Consider the following 16,485-nt stretch of genomic DNA (forward strand, 5'->3'; position numbering starts at 1 on the left):
CAAGGCCTCAACCTGAAGTAAGTTTGGCTTGAACTGTTTCAAACATACATACCAATATTCAGCTATCTTTTTAAAAAAAACTAAGGCATAATAATCTAGTAATGTAATCGCTGAATGTCATTTAATCTACTGCATTAACATAAACAGTAAGCAAACTCTATATAGTTCCTTGGAAAAATAAGTCTCATTTAATGGAAAAAAACAAACAATCCTGAACTGGCATTTATGAACCTTTATAGATAAATATGTTTTATCATCTACTAGGATAAAATTTTAAGTTTTTTTTTTTTTTTTAAATGTAAGCGTCCAAAAGAAAAATACTAAGTACTACTGTATGTTTAAACATAAGGTATCAGTCCAGATAAAACTTCCAGAGAAATCCAGAGAAAAAGATGGAGTGGCATTCTTAACCCATGTTTATGATAGCACAGGAGGAGAAAGAAAACACGACCCTGCTCACAACCAACACCAGCCTCAACTTGAATATCTTGGAATTTTTGTATTTAAACATTTAACTGTTACACAAATGGACGCCATTCTATAGAACAGTTTTACACCAGCACTGAATTTGGCTTAGAATCTTTAACTTTGAAGCTTCAGAACAATTTTCATTCTCCCTTTCTGTGCCCACCCACCCCATACACTTTGAGGATTATTCTTGACAAGTAAAATGTGGAAGCAGTCTTCCAGCACGGTCATTACAGTCCCTTTCTGAATGAAACCAGTTCCATAGTGGCATTCCCCAGTAACGACCAAAATTATGCTAGTCGGAAAATCCACATTTAGCAGGAAAGTACTCCACATCAATCTCAGCAGTCCCATGGTGCTCTCCCATCCTGACAAGCCAGGGAGCAAAAGAACAAGAGGAAAAGAAACTCTTAACATCTCAAATTGCAGCGGACTGTTGAGGGACACCAATAGATTATGGGTAGGGCCCTACCAAATTCATGGTCCACTGTGGTTGTGATAAATAAAGTGGGGGGAATAGCTCCCTTTGATGAACAACCAGCCAGACAACTTGCTGTAAAACTTGGTAGCTGTTCTCTGCTTGCTTTACCTGTAAAGGGTTAACAAGCCCACAGGTAAAAGAAAAGGAGTAGGCACCTGACCAAAAGAGCCAATGGGAAGGCTAGAACTTTTAAAAATGGGAAAGAAACTTTCCCTTTGTCAGTGTTGTTCTCTGGGCTGCAGGGACACGGAGCAGTAATGCTGTAAGCAGAAATGCTATGTAAAGTTTGAACCAGGTATGAAAAAGTATTTTCCATACCTGGAAGAAATAATTTGGATAGGGAATGTTTAGTGAGATGCTATCAGGTTTATTTCTTATTTTGGCTTGTGGAACTCTTCTGTGCTAACCCCAGATGCTTTTGTTTGCTTGTAACCTACCTTTAAGCTGAACCCCCACAAAAACTATTTTGGGTGCTTAATTTTTGTAATTGTTTCTTTTAAGATCCAGCAAAAAGCCTAAGTTCCAGATGTATTTTTTTCCTTTTTGTTTTTAATAAAAATTTACCTTTTTTAAGAACAGGATTGGATTTTTGGTGTCCTAAGAGGTTTGTGCATGTTGTTTGATTAGCTCGTAGCCACAGCTAATTTCCTTTGTTTTCTTTCTCAGCTCTTTCCCAGGGACAGGGGGAGGGGGGGGTGAAAGGGCTTGAGGGTACCCCACAGGGAGGAATTCCCAAGTGTTCCTTCCTGGGTTCAAAGGGGGAGGTTTGCATTTGGGTGGAGGCAGCATTTACCAAGCCAAGGTCAGAGAAAAGCTGTAACTGTGGGAATGTAATACAAGCCTGGAGTGGCAAGTATTAATTTTTAAAATCCTTGCGGGCCCGCACTTTCTGCACTCATAGTGACAGAATTGGGATTCAGCCTTGACAGTGGTCAATTTCACCGTCATGTCCTTTTTTTAAAAAATCCTATTTCATGATTTCAGGTATTTAAATCTAAAATTTCACAGTGTTGTAATTATAGGGGTCCTGACCCAAAAATGAGTTGGGGGGTGGGAGATGGTTTGCGGTACTGCTACCCTTGCTCTTTCAGAGCTGGTCAGCTGGAGAGTGGCAGCTGCTGATCGGGAGCCCAGCGCTGAACGCAGAGCTGCTGCCAGCACCAGTGCAGAAGTAAGGATGGCATGATATGGTATTCCCAACCTTACTTCTGCGCTGTTGCTGGCAGGGCACTGAAGAGCTGCCATTCTCCAGCCACCCAGCTCTGAAGGCAGCGCAGAAGTAAGAGTGGCAATACCCTGGCTCCCCTAAAATAACCTTGCGACCCACCCACCCCTGCAACTCCCTTTTGGGTCAGGACCCCCAATTTGAGAAATGCTGGTCTTCCCTGTGAAATCTGTATAGCTTAGAGTAAAAGCACACAAAAGACCAGATCACATGGTGGGAGACCAGATTTCACAGTCCATGACATGTTTTTCATGGTCATGAATTTGGTAGGGCCCTAGGTATGGATCCACTGTTAACTTTTTCATTGCAAATCTTTATGTTCAGGAACACAAAATTCACTCCATCCACCTGGTGAAATATGAGTTTTAACCACTGCAACTAAAAGACGCTCAAAATCATTACCTCATTTAAATACAAAATCTTATACAGTGCTCATCACCATATTCAAGTGCCTCTAAAAAGAAACTGTTTAATTTTAGTAACTGTCCATGGTTACCAGTTTCCACCTTACAAATACATTTTATAAAGATTTTTCAATATAGTTTACAAAGACCAAACTACATAGAACATAAACGCTCCTAAATAAATCAGTCTATTGCAGAGGTCCCCGAACTGTGGGGCGGAACATTCGGGGGGCGCAGCTGGAGCCCGGGCCAGCTCCCGCCGGGGGAGGCACCACCCAGTTCCAGTCCTGGTCCAGGGTCCCAGGTGCCAGCCCCCTTACCTCTGTCCACATCCCCCCCCTCCAATAGCCTTGGCCCCACTCCCGGCCCCAGCTTAGGGGGAGGGAGAGGGACATGAGGTAAAGAGTCTTGGGACCACTGGTCTATTGAGTAAAAAAAAAAAACCCAAAGAAAAAAAACCAAAAACAACCCACCCTTAAGTCTCTGGCCATGAGAAACATGATTTCTGCAATGCACTGTGGTATGCATGTTATTTATTCCAGCAATATAGAACTGAACAGATCAAGTACAAATCTGGCCCTTATCCTGCAAGTGGTCCCATTAGAATCCATAAAACTACTCATAAAAATTTGCAAGATCAGACCTTTTAACAGCAAGGGATCCATGATATCAACTCATACACCTGCATACAATTTCTCTCCCTTTATTTGTGTTTAAGAAGAAGGCCAAAAAAACGTAAGGCTAAGAATGAAAACTAACCCTTATCTTACCCGCACTGTATTTCAGTATTGCACATATGAAATGTAAGTCAACCACAGTTCAGCAATACATGCAATACTTGGGCATACCAAGTAACATCTAGTTTTCTGGCTTAAAGCTCATGTATGATCCTTAACATGTTTTTATACTACTTAGTATCACACGGGCTATCAACAAGTACAAAAGGAAAATAACACATTTATCAAGAATTTTGTGAAAGAGCTCATAGTGGCTAGCAACCCAGTCTATTCAGGACAACAATACATCTTCAATGTAATGTGTTAGTAACTGCCAAATGAAGCAAATCCTTCGGTAAATACAGTTCAGACAAGCAGATTCAACACCTCAAAAAACTTGTCTATATACAAACTCAAAAGATAAATACAGTTTTATAATGTCACTTATATAGGGTGACCATATTTCCCTAGGCTGAATACAGGACACCTGGTAAAATTACTCCTACTCAAGCAAGTTCAACGGTAATCAATCAGAACTATGCAGTACAATCGTTCAAATGAACTTCAAGTTGACTGAGCACCCGTTAAAAAGAAATACAGCGTAGTTGGATTCTTTATATTTACCTTCTTATCTTTCAGGCTTTAGGGTTCACACTAGACATGTAAATACCATTTTAAAAATGAACCATTTAAACGATTAAAAATATGTAATTTAAATGGTTAACCAATTAAGCAGCTGGGGCCGATCCTGCCGGCCAGCGCAGCTGGGCTTATCTGCTGGCATGGCTGGCGCCACCCAGAGCGTATTGTTCATATATATAGTTCATCAATCAGGATTTGGAGGCAGGTCAGATAAAGTGATTTTAAAATAATACCTAGCACTTACAGTACAGTATAATTTCAGTTAACCTAATTCCTTTTATCTGAAAATCCTAGTTATCTGAACCCAGAGTGCATCCCCCATGTCACCCTATATTGGTTGGTAATACTCATGTTTATGTGAGTGCCCGATTATCTGCAAGTTTTGGCGGTCCCCCAGGCCATTTGGAAAAATGGGAGCGTACTGTACTTCATATCAGAGTACATTACAGGTGAATCCTTACTACTGGAAGTGAGTTAGGGAGTGTGTCTAATTTGTTATATCAAGGAATTGTGAACCAATGTTTTTAGTACTACCCCTGCTTCTGCTTTTAACTCACTCTGATTTTGAGCAAGTCAGTATGGTTATGATCAAGGAAGAGACTGAGTAAAAACAATGCTGTGTTTCTTGACATCTGTTTCCCTGTATAGGTATTCAGTCATAAAAAAAAAAAGTTATGACAAACATGTTTTGTATCCTGGCTAGACTGGTAGAGCAAACATTGCTATGGGACAGGAAGCTGGATTCTATATCATTTTGTATACATCAGCAGCACTACAACTGAATCTTTTATTTCTAGTGATGATGCTCAAGACTAAGTACCAGGCTCTAAGATTCCAGGTTGAGTTTTCAGTGTTGTCAAAAAAAACCTTCTTTTTACTTTTAGACTGAGCAAATCTGATATAGAATCATTAGGATGCAATAAATATGGAACCTCACAATGCCATTTTTCAGAGGCTAACTCTGCCCTCAACATCTTCATTTTAGAGGAGAAAATACTAATATCTGTGTGGAATTATGGAGTTTAATGTTTATAAAATGCTTTGATATTCTTTGAAAGACATTTTAGAAGTGCAAAGCAGCACTCTGCATTAAAGAAATAGGGAGACTAAAAAAAATATTCAAACTGAAATGTGATTTTTTTTTAAGTTGATATTTTTACATTTTCTTGTCTAGATTAGGATTTTGGTTGTGCAGGGCTAATACAGTAAGGCTGTGTCTACACTACAGCCTATGTCGGCACCCCCCCCAAACAACATAAGTTAAATTGACATGAGCGTTTGTGTGCACAGCACTGTCAGCAGGAGAGCTTCTGCTGCAACATAGCTTATGATGCTCATGGAAGTTTTTTTTTTTTTTTTTTTTTTTTTTTTTTAAAAACGTCGACGGGCGAGCTCTCTTCCATCAGCGTAGAGCTCTTTACCAGATGCACTACAGTGGCACAGCTGTATTGGCACAGGTGCACTGCTACAGCGCTGTATGTACAGATATGGCCTTAGAGACTTGTTATCCTGCTAAGGGGATTTTGGTGTTTTAGGATGTATGCTAGCCGGTCATCTGCTACTGGTGTGCAACATTATAGGCACTAGAATGTTTGATCCTGGAAAATGTTGTTGCTGAAACAGATGCTGAGTGTCACAGGATAAATATAGGGTGACCAGATGTCCTGTTTTTAAGCCCTCCTACAAGTGTCCCAACTTTTTCTTAAAAACAGGCAAACTGTCCCGGATTTTGTCTCCCCCGCCCATGATGGGTCCACTCCTGCTGCTGGCCGGACCCCTGCTCGCCAGCCGCTCGTCCACTAGCGGTGAGTTGGAGGGTCCAGTGGCCAACGATGGGGAAGGGTGTGCAAGGCTGGTGGCAGGGTGAAGATGCAGCTGGCAGGGCATCCCGCTCCCCTGCTGGTCTGTCAGCGCAGCCCCTGCTGTGTGCCAGCTCTCGGCCAGCAGAGCTGGCAGTGTCCCCTTTCCAGCTGGCACTGGCTGCGCACTGCAAGCTGCAGTGGCTGGTGAGTGTGGGCAGGCGCCAGACGGTGGCCGGTTACGTGTCATCTTGGCTGCCCACCCATCGGCCCTTTAAGTGCTCCCCCTCTAGCTGTCCTTTCCTTTTTGCCCTTTCATGCCACCCCCCGCCCCCAACCCTACTGCTTCTCCATATCCCCCCCAGCAGGGTACATCCCACTCCCGGTACAGTAACTCCTCACTTAACATCATCCTCGTTAATGTTGTTTTGTTGCTGATCAATTAGAGAACATTCTTGTTTAAAGTTGGGCAATGCTCCCTTATAAGGTTGTTTGGCAGCCGCCTGCTTTGTCCACTGCTCGCAGAAAGAGCAGCCCGTTGCAGCTAGCTGGTGGGGGCTTGGAACCAGGGTGGACTGGCAGCAACCCCATCAGCTCCCCCAAGTTCCCTGTGTGGCAGCCACCCAGCAGGCTATCAATTGCCAGCAGTTCAGCTGTCTCTCCCCGCCCCCGCCATGTACTGCTCCTGCCCTCTGCCTTGGAGCTGCACCCAGGAGCCTCCTGCTAGCTTTGCGGGGGGCGGGGGGGGCGAGATGGGGAAGGAGGAGAAGAGGAGCACTAATATCAGGGTGTTCCCCTCTCCCCCTTGCTCCTTTACCCCAATGTCCACAGAGCAGGGGGGAAGACACAAGAGGGCTCAGAACAGAGGGAGCTTGCTGGCAGCAGCTGCTGTCTCAACTTGCTGACCTACTTCAAAAGGCAATGTACTTAGAGTGGGGTCAGCGTACTTAAAGGGGCAATGTACGTCTCTCTCTCTCTCACACACACACACACACAGGGTGTGTGTCTGTCTCTCTCTCTCCCCGCCCCGCCACCTCTCACACACACACACACCTTTGCAATGCTGTCTCCCCTCCCTCCATTTGTGCTGCCTCGTAGAGTGTGAGGCTACATTAACAACGTGTTAACCCAGGGGTTTTCAAATTGGGGGTCAGGACCCCTCAGGGGTTGCGAGGTTATTACATGGGAGGTCGCGAGCTGTCAGCCTCCGCCCCAAACCCCACTTTGCCCCCAGCATTTATAATGGTGTTAAATATATAAAAACATGTTTTTAATTTGGGGGGGGGGGTCGCACTCAGAGGCTTGCTATGTGAAAGCGGTCACCAGTACAAAAAGAGACCCACTGTGTTAACCCTTGAGGGCTCAGCCAAGTGCTAATTCATCATTTAGCAGTAAGGCATTCCCTGGGAAATATCCCACCCTCTGACTTCACCACCTCAACCAAGTTTCACAATCATCATTGCTGTGTCCAGTATTACATTGTTTGTTTAAAACTTATACTGTGTGTGTGTAAGTAAATAAATATTATAGTATTTTGTCTGGTAAAAAAAAAATTTCCCTGGAACCTAACCCCCACTACTGACATTAATTCTTATGGGGAAACTGGATTCACTTAACATCGTTTCACTTGAAGTCGCATTTTTCAGGAACATAACTACAACGTTAAGCGAGGAGTTACTGTACTGTGCAGAGAACCAGCCCCTAGTCAGAGCACTCAGCTCACGAACAGCCTGGCCAGCAGGCTCCTTCCTTCCCTCACTGCCTCTGACTGGGCTGGCATCCGAGGAAAACCCAAGACCCTCCGGCCCAGAGCACTGGCCAGGAGGAGCCAAGCCCTGCCTGTACCAAAGCCCCCTCACTCAAGGGAGAGGCTTAATCACCACCTTAACTGACGTAAATTATGCTGATATAGGCGGTCGTGTAGACATAGCCTCAGATGCTGAGCTTTCCATCTATCCTGATGCCAGTTTCACTAGGTTTCCAAATTACCAGTGGTAGATAAGGCCTGAATTTTTCAGGTACAAAATCAAATAGAAAAAACACTAACAAAAACCTTTCAGATATACTGTATGCATATGCATTAAATTACAAAGAAGCTAAAATGGGGCCAAAATCTTTTTTTCCTTTGCAAGTCACCTTTAAGTTTTTGTCTCAGAAATCTTATTTACTTTTAACAAGCAGCCCAGTATTCTACTATGCACTCTCCGTGGTTCCACACAGTAGACAAAACATTTTGTAACTCAAGTTCAGTTTCAAGTTTGAGACCTTCCAGCGGCAAGTTTCATCAACGATATCTCAGTCCTTTTAAAACCTAAATTACACTCGCGCACATGTATATGAATATTTCGAGCTGGCAAGCCAATAAATTGATAAAAAAGCAAGGTGGAAAAGAATGTCAGTCGACTTATACTGCTAACCTAAGAACATAACCAACCATGAATGAAACACAGCAGAAGTAAGTTATAAAAGGTAATCAATTAAATTTATATTATTCATTTTCCCCCAGTCTGAAGTTTCTTCCTCTAGCATGCAATGGAACACCACACAGGCCCAATATACACACCATATTGCAATGGTTTAACTAAATGTGTGATTTAAAAATCAAACAGGTGCAAAACCCTCTGTGAACATGTATAACTCAATTTAAGCCTTTCTTACATTGACTTAGTTAAATCAGTTCCTTGCCATCTTAAGCTAAATCAGTATAAGCCTGGGTTAAACTGATTTAAGTGTCTATGTAGGAGTCTGCACCAATTTAACTAAATTTAAAAACAAATGTTTAAATTGATTTAGTTAAACCAGTCCACCTTGTATGAATAGAAAACCAAAAATCTATCCTAAAAGAGGGGTAAATAGACCCTTGGAAAAAAAATAATTGCTCCAAGACACTACTGTTCTTTTCTTAAGTAAGGTCTAGGTGAAGCGTGAGACAAGCTATGAAACAAAGCATTTTAAAATTAGACAAAAACTATTTTTCAGGTCCATTAAAATGAAAAAAATTAATTAGATGGTTCTAAAGCAATATACTAAAACACCATGACCAGACTAAACAACATACCTTGATTTATGCAATTTGTCTTAAGTTCTCTTGAATAAAGTATCTGAAAAGTAGAAAAAACTATTAGAGACAAGATTCACCTAAACATATTCACAACTCTGACATAGCTAGAATATCAGTTATTGAACTTGATTTATGTGTTCTTAAATACGTAACTTAGTAACCACTTCAATTTTGGTGGGGTTCGTGAACTCTGCATTGGACACCTGAGGAGCATGTTTACAGACTCCCGCAGTAAGGCAACTATTCCAGATAGGGATAAATATTCAGAGTAAAAAGAGAAGTCTAAGATGGCAGAAGTGTGTTGATAAAAGTTTGTAAAAGTTTTGTTTACTAATGAGTTTGCATAATATGAGCTACATATTTACTCTGGAGTGCGTTATTTTCTTTAAGAGAGTGGAGTGTTTCGGAAAGGTACTAATCTGAGAGCTCTGTCAATGGAAGATCCTGATTTATCCACCAGAATACAGTACAGGCAGTAATAATGCAAGTTCCTGAACATTGCCCTACCAATGTGGCAAATGATCGAGAGGGACCACATCTCGGAATTAAGTCAGCATTTCCTCTTATTGACCATTCAGTCCATGCTAGAGAATGCTAACAAAGTTAACTGGATGGTATTTTTCAACATCAACATGTGTCCCACAAGGAACTGAGCTGAGACCACACAAGTATCACTTATGGCCTTCAGGGCCCCAGTAGCCTAATGGATAAGGCACTTTCCTCTGTTTAGTCACTTCTGCTCCAACACATCACAGATTATAGTATTTGCATCAGGCCTCCTCACAGATTCATCTCCTTATTAAAAAAATATATATTTTAAAAGGAAAGATTAGACAAATCTTTGCATTAAAAAGATTCTGGTTTGAATGCATCATGGTGGACTGAACTAACAGATCTTTTCATCTTTCATAACACTGAAACACCATGGGAGGAGACCACCAGATGCTGAGCTTTAGCCAACATATTTTTAGAACATGGGTCCAGCAGTGTGGCCTAATGGCTAGGACAGACAGACTCAGGAGTCTTGGGTTTATTCCCAGTGGCCTCTGGCCTACTGGGTGACCAGGCAAGTAATTTCACCTCTGTGCTTCAAGATATGCCACACTGCAGTGATTTCCCTACACTCCCCGAATTTCCCCAACACCTCCCCCCCTCCGCCCCCAGTTTTGTGAACTAGTTACATGCCAAACCTGGTGGCTGAACTTTGTGACTTTGTCCTCACCCACAACTATTTAACATTTGGGGACAATATATACCTTCAAGTCAGCGGCACTGCTATGGGTACCCGCATGGCCCCATAGTATGCCAACATTTTTATGGCTGACTTAGAACAACGCTTCCTTAGCTCTCGTCCCCTAATGCCCCTACTCTACATTGATGACATCTTCATCATCTGGACCCATGGAAAAGAAGCCCTTGAGGAATTCCACCATGATTTCAACAATTTCCATCCCACCATCAACCTCAACCTAGACCAATCCACACAAGCGGTCCATTTCCTTGACACTACTGTGCTAATAAGCGATGGTCACATAACCACCACCCTATACCAGAAACCTACTGACCGCTATACTTACCTACATGCCTCCAGCTTCCATCCAGAACACACCACACGATCCATTGTCTACAGCCAAGCTGTAAGATACAACCGCATTTGCTCCAATCCCTCAGACTGAGACAAACACCTAAAAGATCTCTATCAAGCATTCTTAAAACTGCTGAAGTGAAAAAACAGATTGACAGAGCCAGAAGAGTACCCAGAAGTCACCTACTACAAGACAGGCCCAACACAGAAAATAACAGAACACCACTAGCTATTACCTTCAGCCCCTAACTAAAATCTCTCCAGCGCATCAAAGATCTACAACCTATCCTGAAAGATGATCCCTCATTTTCACAGATCTTGAGAGACAGACCTGTTCTCACTTACAGACAGCCCCCGCAACCTGAAGCAAATACTCACAAGCAACCACACATCACAGAACAAAAACACTAACCCAGGAACCTATCCTTGCAACAAAGCCTGATGCCAACTCTGTCCACATATCTATTCAAGTGACACCATCATAGGACCTAATCACATCAGCCACGCCATCAGGCGCTCGTTCACCTGCACATCTACCAAGGTCATATAGGCCATCATGTGCCAGCAATGCCCCTCTGCCATGTACTTTGGCCAAACTGGACAGTCTCTATGCAAAAGAATAAATGGACACAATTCAGACATCAAGAATTATAACATTCAAAAACCGGTAGGAGAACACTTCAACCTCTCTGGTCACTCAGTAACAGATTTAAAGGTGGCAATTTTGCAACAGAAAAGCTTCCAAAACAGACTCCAACAAGAAACTGCTGAACTTGAATTAATATGCAAACTAGATACAATCAATTTAGGCTTAAATAGAGACTGGGAATGGCTAAGTCATTACACACATTGAATCTATTTCCCCATGTTAAGCATACATAACACCTTCTTGTCGAAGTGTCTTAAATGGGTCATCTTGATTATCACTCAAAAGTTTTTTTTTCCTCCTGCTGACAATAGCGCATCTTAATTAATTAGCCTCTTAGAGTTGGTTGGGCAACTCCCACCTTTTCATGTTCTCTGTATGTATATATCTCTCCCCACTATATGTTCCATTCTATGCATCGGATTAAGTGGGCTGTAGCCCACGAAAGCTTATGCTCAAATAAATTTGTTAGTCTCTAAGGTGTCAGAAGTACGCCTGTTCTTTTTGCGGATACAGATTAACACCACTGTGACTCTGAAACATGCCAATTTAGTGACTGTTTGGAAATCTGAATTGAAATTGAAACATTAATACATACTTTAAAAGCATATACAGTGTATGATAAAATACATGTATCTGAAAAAGTATAATAGATTTCAAAAGTATGAACATAGACTAGCTTCCTTATACAGTTGTTTTTGATGACAATGTCAGTGCATTCATTTCGGTGATGTTGGCCAACCTAATAATTTCAAATGATGATTTGTAAGCGAAGTCTAAATGAGCTCTCCCTGACAGCTAGTGATGAGCTGGGGATGGAGCAAAAGGCTTCAGGACCAGATTGTATTTACATTCGACAGATTTTGGTTGGGGTTGGGTTACAAAGCACTTGAATGTGAGGGGGGAGGAGGGGGAATGAAATGTTGTTGTTCTTATTGTATGAGTCAAGGGCAGTAGAACTGTACTTAGCCTGTGCTGATTGAGGGCATCAAGAGAGAGGGTGGGGACCTGTCCCTCTCCACTGTTTAAAAACAGAGCTGATTAGGCTCCATAGATAGTCTTTTGTTCTGTTAAGTGACCACTACAGCTGAAATCACTGATAATCAGGTCTAAGTGCTTAGTCCTGCTGTGGGGACAGTGTTCCTGTGGGTAGAGTGTTTTTGTGCAAGAGACAGCCCAGACTGCACTAGCAGCGAGGTTCCCCCAAGAGACCAACTCACAGAGGTCACAGTGGCAGGTGGCAGCAGAAGGTGACTGCGCAGAGCCATTGGCAACAGAGTGGTGGAATGAACGGTGGCACAACGAACAGCTGTGGACTGACTGAACAGTGAGCAGCTGGAGGAACAAGCAAGGTGCCTTCTTGCCCCCCGCCTCCATCTGGGAGGTGTAACTCGCGTGAAAGCACCTCTGAACTCTGAGTCTCCACTGACCAAGGACAACACCAGTGAGTGGGGTGCAGTGAAGGGAAAAGTGAGGGGCACGTTGAATAAACATTTGTTTGTTGGACTATATTTTAGTGACTTTGCTCCAGAATGCTAGATTTGTTACTGGGAATGGAAACTTATATAAATATGTTTCCTAGTAGGCCAAGATTTTTAAAATGCATTATTTGCCAAGGTTGTTATCTCAGATCTTTGCTATCTTGAGAGGTCATTATGTTGGGGAGCTTCTGTACTAAACATTTTTTATTTTTATAATTAATTTTTACATAAGAATGGTCATACTGGGTCAGACCAATGGTCCATATAGCCCAGTAACCCATCTTCTGACAATGGTCAAGGCCAGGTGCTTCAGAGGGAATGAACAGAACAGGGAATCATCAAATGATCCATCCCATGTTGCCCATTCCCAGCTTCTGTCAAACAGGCTAGGGCAGGGGTCGGCAACCTTTCAGAAGCGGTGTGCCGAGTCTTCATTTATTCACTCTAATTTAAGGTTTTGCATGCCGGTAATATATTTCAATGTTTTTTAGAAGGTCTCTCTCTATAAGTCTATACATTATATAACTAAAAAGGTTTTGTATTGTAAAATAAACAAGGTTTTCAAAATGTTTAAGAAGCTTCATTTAAAATGAAATTAAAATGTTGATCTTACGCCCACTCAGCTCGCTGCTGGTCTGGGGTTCTGTTCACCTAGGCCGACAGCAGGCTGAGCGAGGCCTGCGGCCAGGACCTCGGCTGGCAAGGGTCCGGCAGCCAGAACCCCAGACCAGCAGCGGGCTGTGTGGGGCCGGCGGCCAGGACCCCAGACCGGCAGTGGACTGAGCGGCTCAACTCACTGCCGCTCAGGGGTTCCATCCGCCGGCTCCTGCCAGCCGGGATCCTGGCTGCCGGATCCACTCAGCCCGCTGCCAGTCTGGGGTCCCGGCCCTCCCCACATACAGCGGGTACCTACCTTCTTCCTGGTTCTGGCCATTCTCTTCCTCTCTCTGCACGGCGCGGGAGGGGCTGGCAGCTTGCTGAACTCCGGCCCAGGAGCGCAGACCCCGTGGCTTGCCGTGCCGGGAGAATGGGGTCATTTGCCCACCCCGTGCACATGGCTATGCTTCTGCTCCCTGCCCCCGCAGGGGGAGCAGAGGGTAGAGGAGAGCGGGCCGGGCTGGGCAGGATTTTTAATGGCACGATGGAGTCCCGGCAGGCTTCTAGCGTGCCATTAAAAATCGGCTCGCATGTCTTTGGCACACATGCCATAGGTTGCCGACCCCTGGGCTAGGGACACTCAGAGCATGATGTTGCATACCTCCTCATCCTGGCTAATAGCCACTGATGGACCAATTCTCCAGGAATTTATCTAGTTCCTTTTTTAATCCTGTTATAGTTTTGGTCTTCACAGCATCCCCTGGCAAAGACGTCCACGGGTTGACTTTATGTTGTGTGAAGTACTTCCTTTTGTTTTTTTTAAAACCTGCTGCCTATTAATTTCATTGGGTGACAGCTAGTTCTTGTGTTATGTGAAGGATTAAATAACATTTCCTTAGTCACTTTCTTCACACCAGTCAAGATTTTATAGACCTCTATTGTATCTCCCCTTAGTCATCTCTTTTATCTAAGCTGAAAATTCCCAATCATTTTAATTTCTCCTCCGGTTTCATACCCCTAATCATTTTAGTTGCCCATCTCTGTACGTTTTCCATTTCCAATCTCTCTCTTTTGGGATGGGGTGACCAGATCTGCACACAGTATTCAAGGTGTACACATACCATTGTTTTTATATAGAGGCAATATGTTATTTTTTGTCTTATTATCTATCCCTTTCTTAATGATTCCCAACTTTCTGTTTGCTTTTTTGACTGCCACGGCACATGGAGTGGATGTTTTCAGAGAACTATCCACAACGACTCCAAGATCTCTTTCTTGAGTGTTAACAGCTAATTCAGACTCCTTCATTTTGTACGTATAGTTAAGATTGTTTTCCAATGTGCATTACTTTGCATTTATCAACACTGAATTTCATCTGCCATTTTGTTGCCCAGTCACCCAGTTTTGTGAGATCCTTTTGTAACTCTTCGCAGTCTGCCTGGGACTTAACTATCTTGAATAGTTTTGTGTCATCTGCAAATTTTGCCACCTCACTGTTTACCCATTTTTCCAGGTCATTTATGAGTATGTTGAATAGTAATGGTCCAAGTGCCAACCCCTCTGGAATACCATTATTTATCTCTCTCCATTCTGAAAACTGGTAATTTATTCCTACCCTTTGTTTCCCATATTTCCCATATTTTAACCAGTTACTGATCCATGAGAGGACTTCCCTCTTATCCCATGATGGCTTACTTTTCAAAAGTCAATTGAAATTAAATACTTTTTTTTAATTATTTTTTTTAGAAATCTAGACCTGTTGTGTGTTTTGGTGTAACTTGCATTATCCTTATGTTAAATTTGCATTATCCTAACAAAACATTTACTTTATTCATATCTCTTTTATATATCTCATCAGCCCTGACACCCCCACTGTAAACTCGAACACCCCCCACCCCACCCCCATTTCAATTCCTGGGGAAACTACTGCCACACTGCCATCACAGAGCACGTCTGTAGCTAGCTAGCTTGGGTATACACAGCAATGAAGCCAAGACCGCAGACTGTGGAGCCTGCTGGAGATCCTGGGTGATTTCTCACACAGGTAACTCGGCATGGAGTCCGCACGAGACCCAGGATTGACAAGCAAAGTCCCCCTCAGTTTCCTCCATCTGTAAAATGGGGACAACGATCCCGCCCCCCCACGTGGAGAGCTGCGCACCAGCAGCGCCAGGCGGGAGCCGCCAAGGGGCTGCCCAAGCTGGGGGACAGCGCACAGCCGCGCTCTCAGCGCAGGGCCCTGGGCACTGCCACCCCAGGGGCTCCGCGCAAGCCGCCCCCACCTCCTGTAACACCCGGGGCCACCGCTCGCAGGCCGGGGAAGGGGGGGGGGAAGGTGTCACCGCCCCGCGCTGCTCGAAGGGGAGCCCGCGCCCCCCGACAGCCCCGCCGGCCACAGAAACGCGCCTGAGGGGCTGTCCCCCCGCGAGACCCGCCACTAGCCGGGCCCCGCTGCCGGGGGCTAAACGCTGAATAAACGACTCCGGCACGGGAAGGGTGGGGGGGGTAGCAGTAGCAATTACGACTTACCGCCTAACCCGCGCGCTCAGCTGGACTCCGCCATGATGCCGACCTCCGCCCCGCCCCTCCACACGTCAAAACGTCGCAGCCGCGACGGGCTCCCAGGGCGGCCAAATTAAGTCATTCCGCACCTCTGCCCTCAGCTCCACACAAACACCCCCCCCTCACCAGAGCGAGGCTGGCCCCACCCCCCGTTCCGCAGGCGAGGGCTGGCACGCTGCGCTGAGTTTTGAGTCCTGGGCTTCTCCCGCCTCCGCTCACAGGGAGGAAGGAGGCGGGGCTGGGGCTGCCGAACGTTCCACTCGGGAGGGTGGGGCGGGGTTTGCGGGGAGATTGTTCGTTGTCCCGCGCCCCCCAGTGGTCAAGCCGCTCCCCGACGCTGGGGCACGTGTGCCTGCGTTTGTCTGCCGCCAGGGGGCTGCAACCTGCGTGGCAGCTTCGCAGGGACTCCTGCAGCTTGGGCTCCGAGCACACCCCGGCTCCCGGCCCGGGAGACTCCCGCTGAAAGCGCCGGACTTGGCGCCACTCACCTGTGGCTCCCTTCGGGCTGCACAGGCACCTGGCCAGGGGCCCTGCCAAGGCTGCGTTATGAGGGGTGATAGGCCTAACAGCTCCGGCTCACATGCGACCACCAGGATAAATCTGACCAAAGTTTGCCCCAAGGCCGAGCACAAGGCTTAGGTACTACAGATGTCCCCTGGAAGCCGTTTGGTGCAGCTGTGAATTTAGATAGTGCCATCCCTCAACATTCAAAACTGAATGGAAAAATCAGATCACCTTAAGAATTGTAATTTGATTAAAAAGATAGATGTGGGGTTCTTTGTTTTCTAATGTCTGAGGTTTAAAGATGGAATCAGGTC

The 16,485-nt window shown here is 44.7% G+C and overlaps 1 protein-coding gene across 3 annotated transcripts in view; it reads right to left on the reverse strand.

The window, feature by feature from the left end:
* CDKAL1 (CDK5 regulatory subunit associated protein 1 like 1) overlaps positions 1-15,706 on the reverse strand; it is a 774,423-nt gene extending 758,717 nt beyond the window's left edge. For all 3 annotated transcript variants that reach the window (XM_054018031.1, XM_054018029.1, XM_054018030.1), the window contains exons 1-2: positions 15,635-15,706; positions 8,794-8,836 (exon numbers count right to left, since the gene is read on the reverse strand). The gene's annotated coding sequence lies outside the window, so the exon portion shown is untranslated. The remainder of the gene's footprint in view (positions 1-8,793; positions 8,837-15,634) is intronic.
* Positions 15,707-16,485: the final 779 nt, after the last annotated feature.

Source organism: Malaclemys terrapin, chromosome 2 (genome assembly GCF_027887155.1).
Source record: "Malaclemys terrapin pileata isolate rMalTer1 chromosome 2, rMalTer1.hap1, whole genome shotgun sequence".
NCBI lineage: Eukaryota > Metazoa > Chordata > Testudines > Emydidae > Malaclemys > Malaclemys terrapin.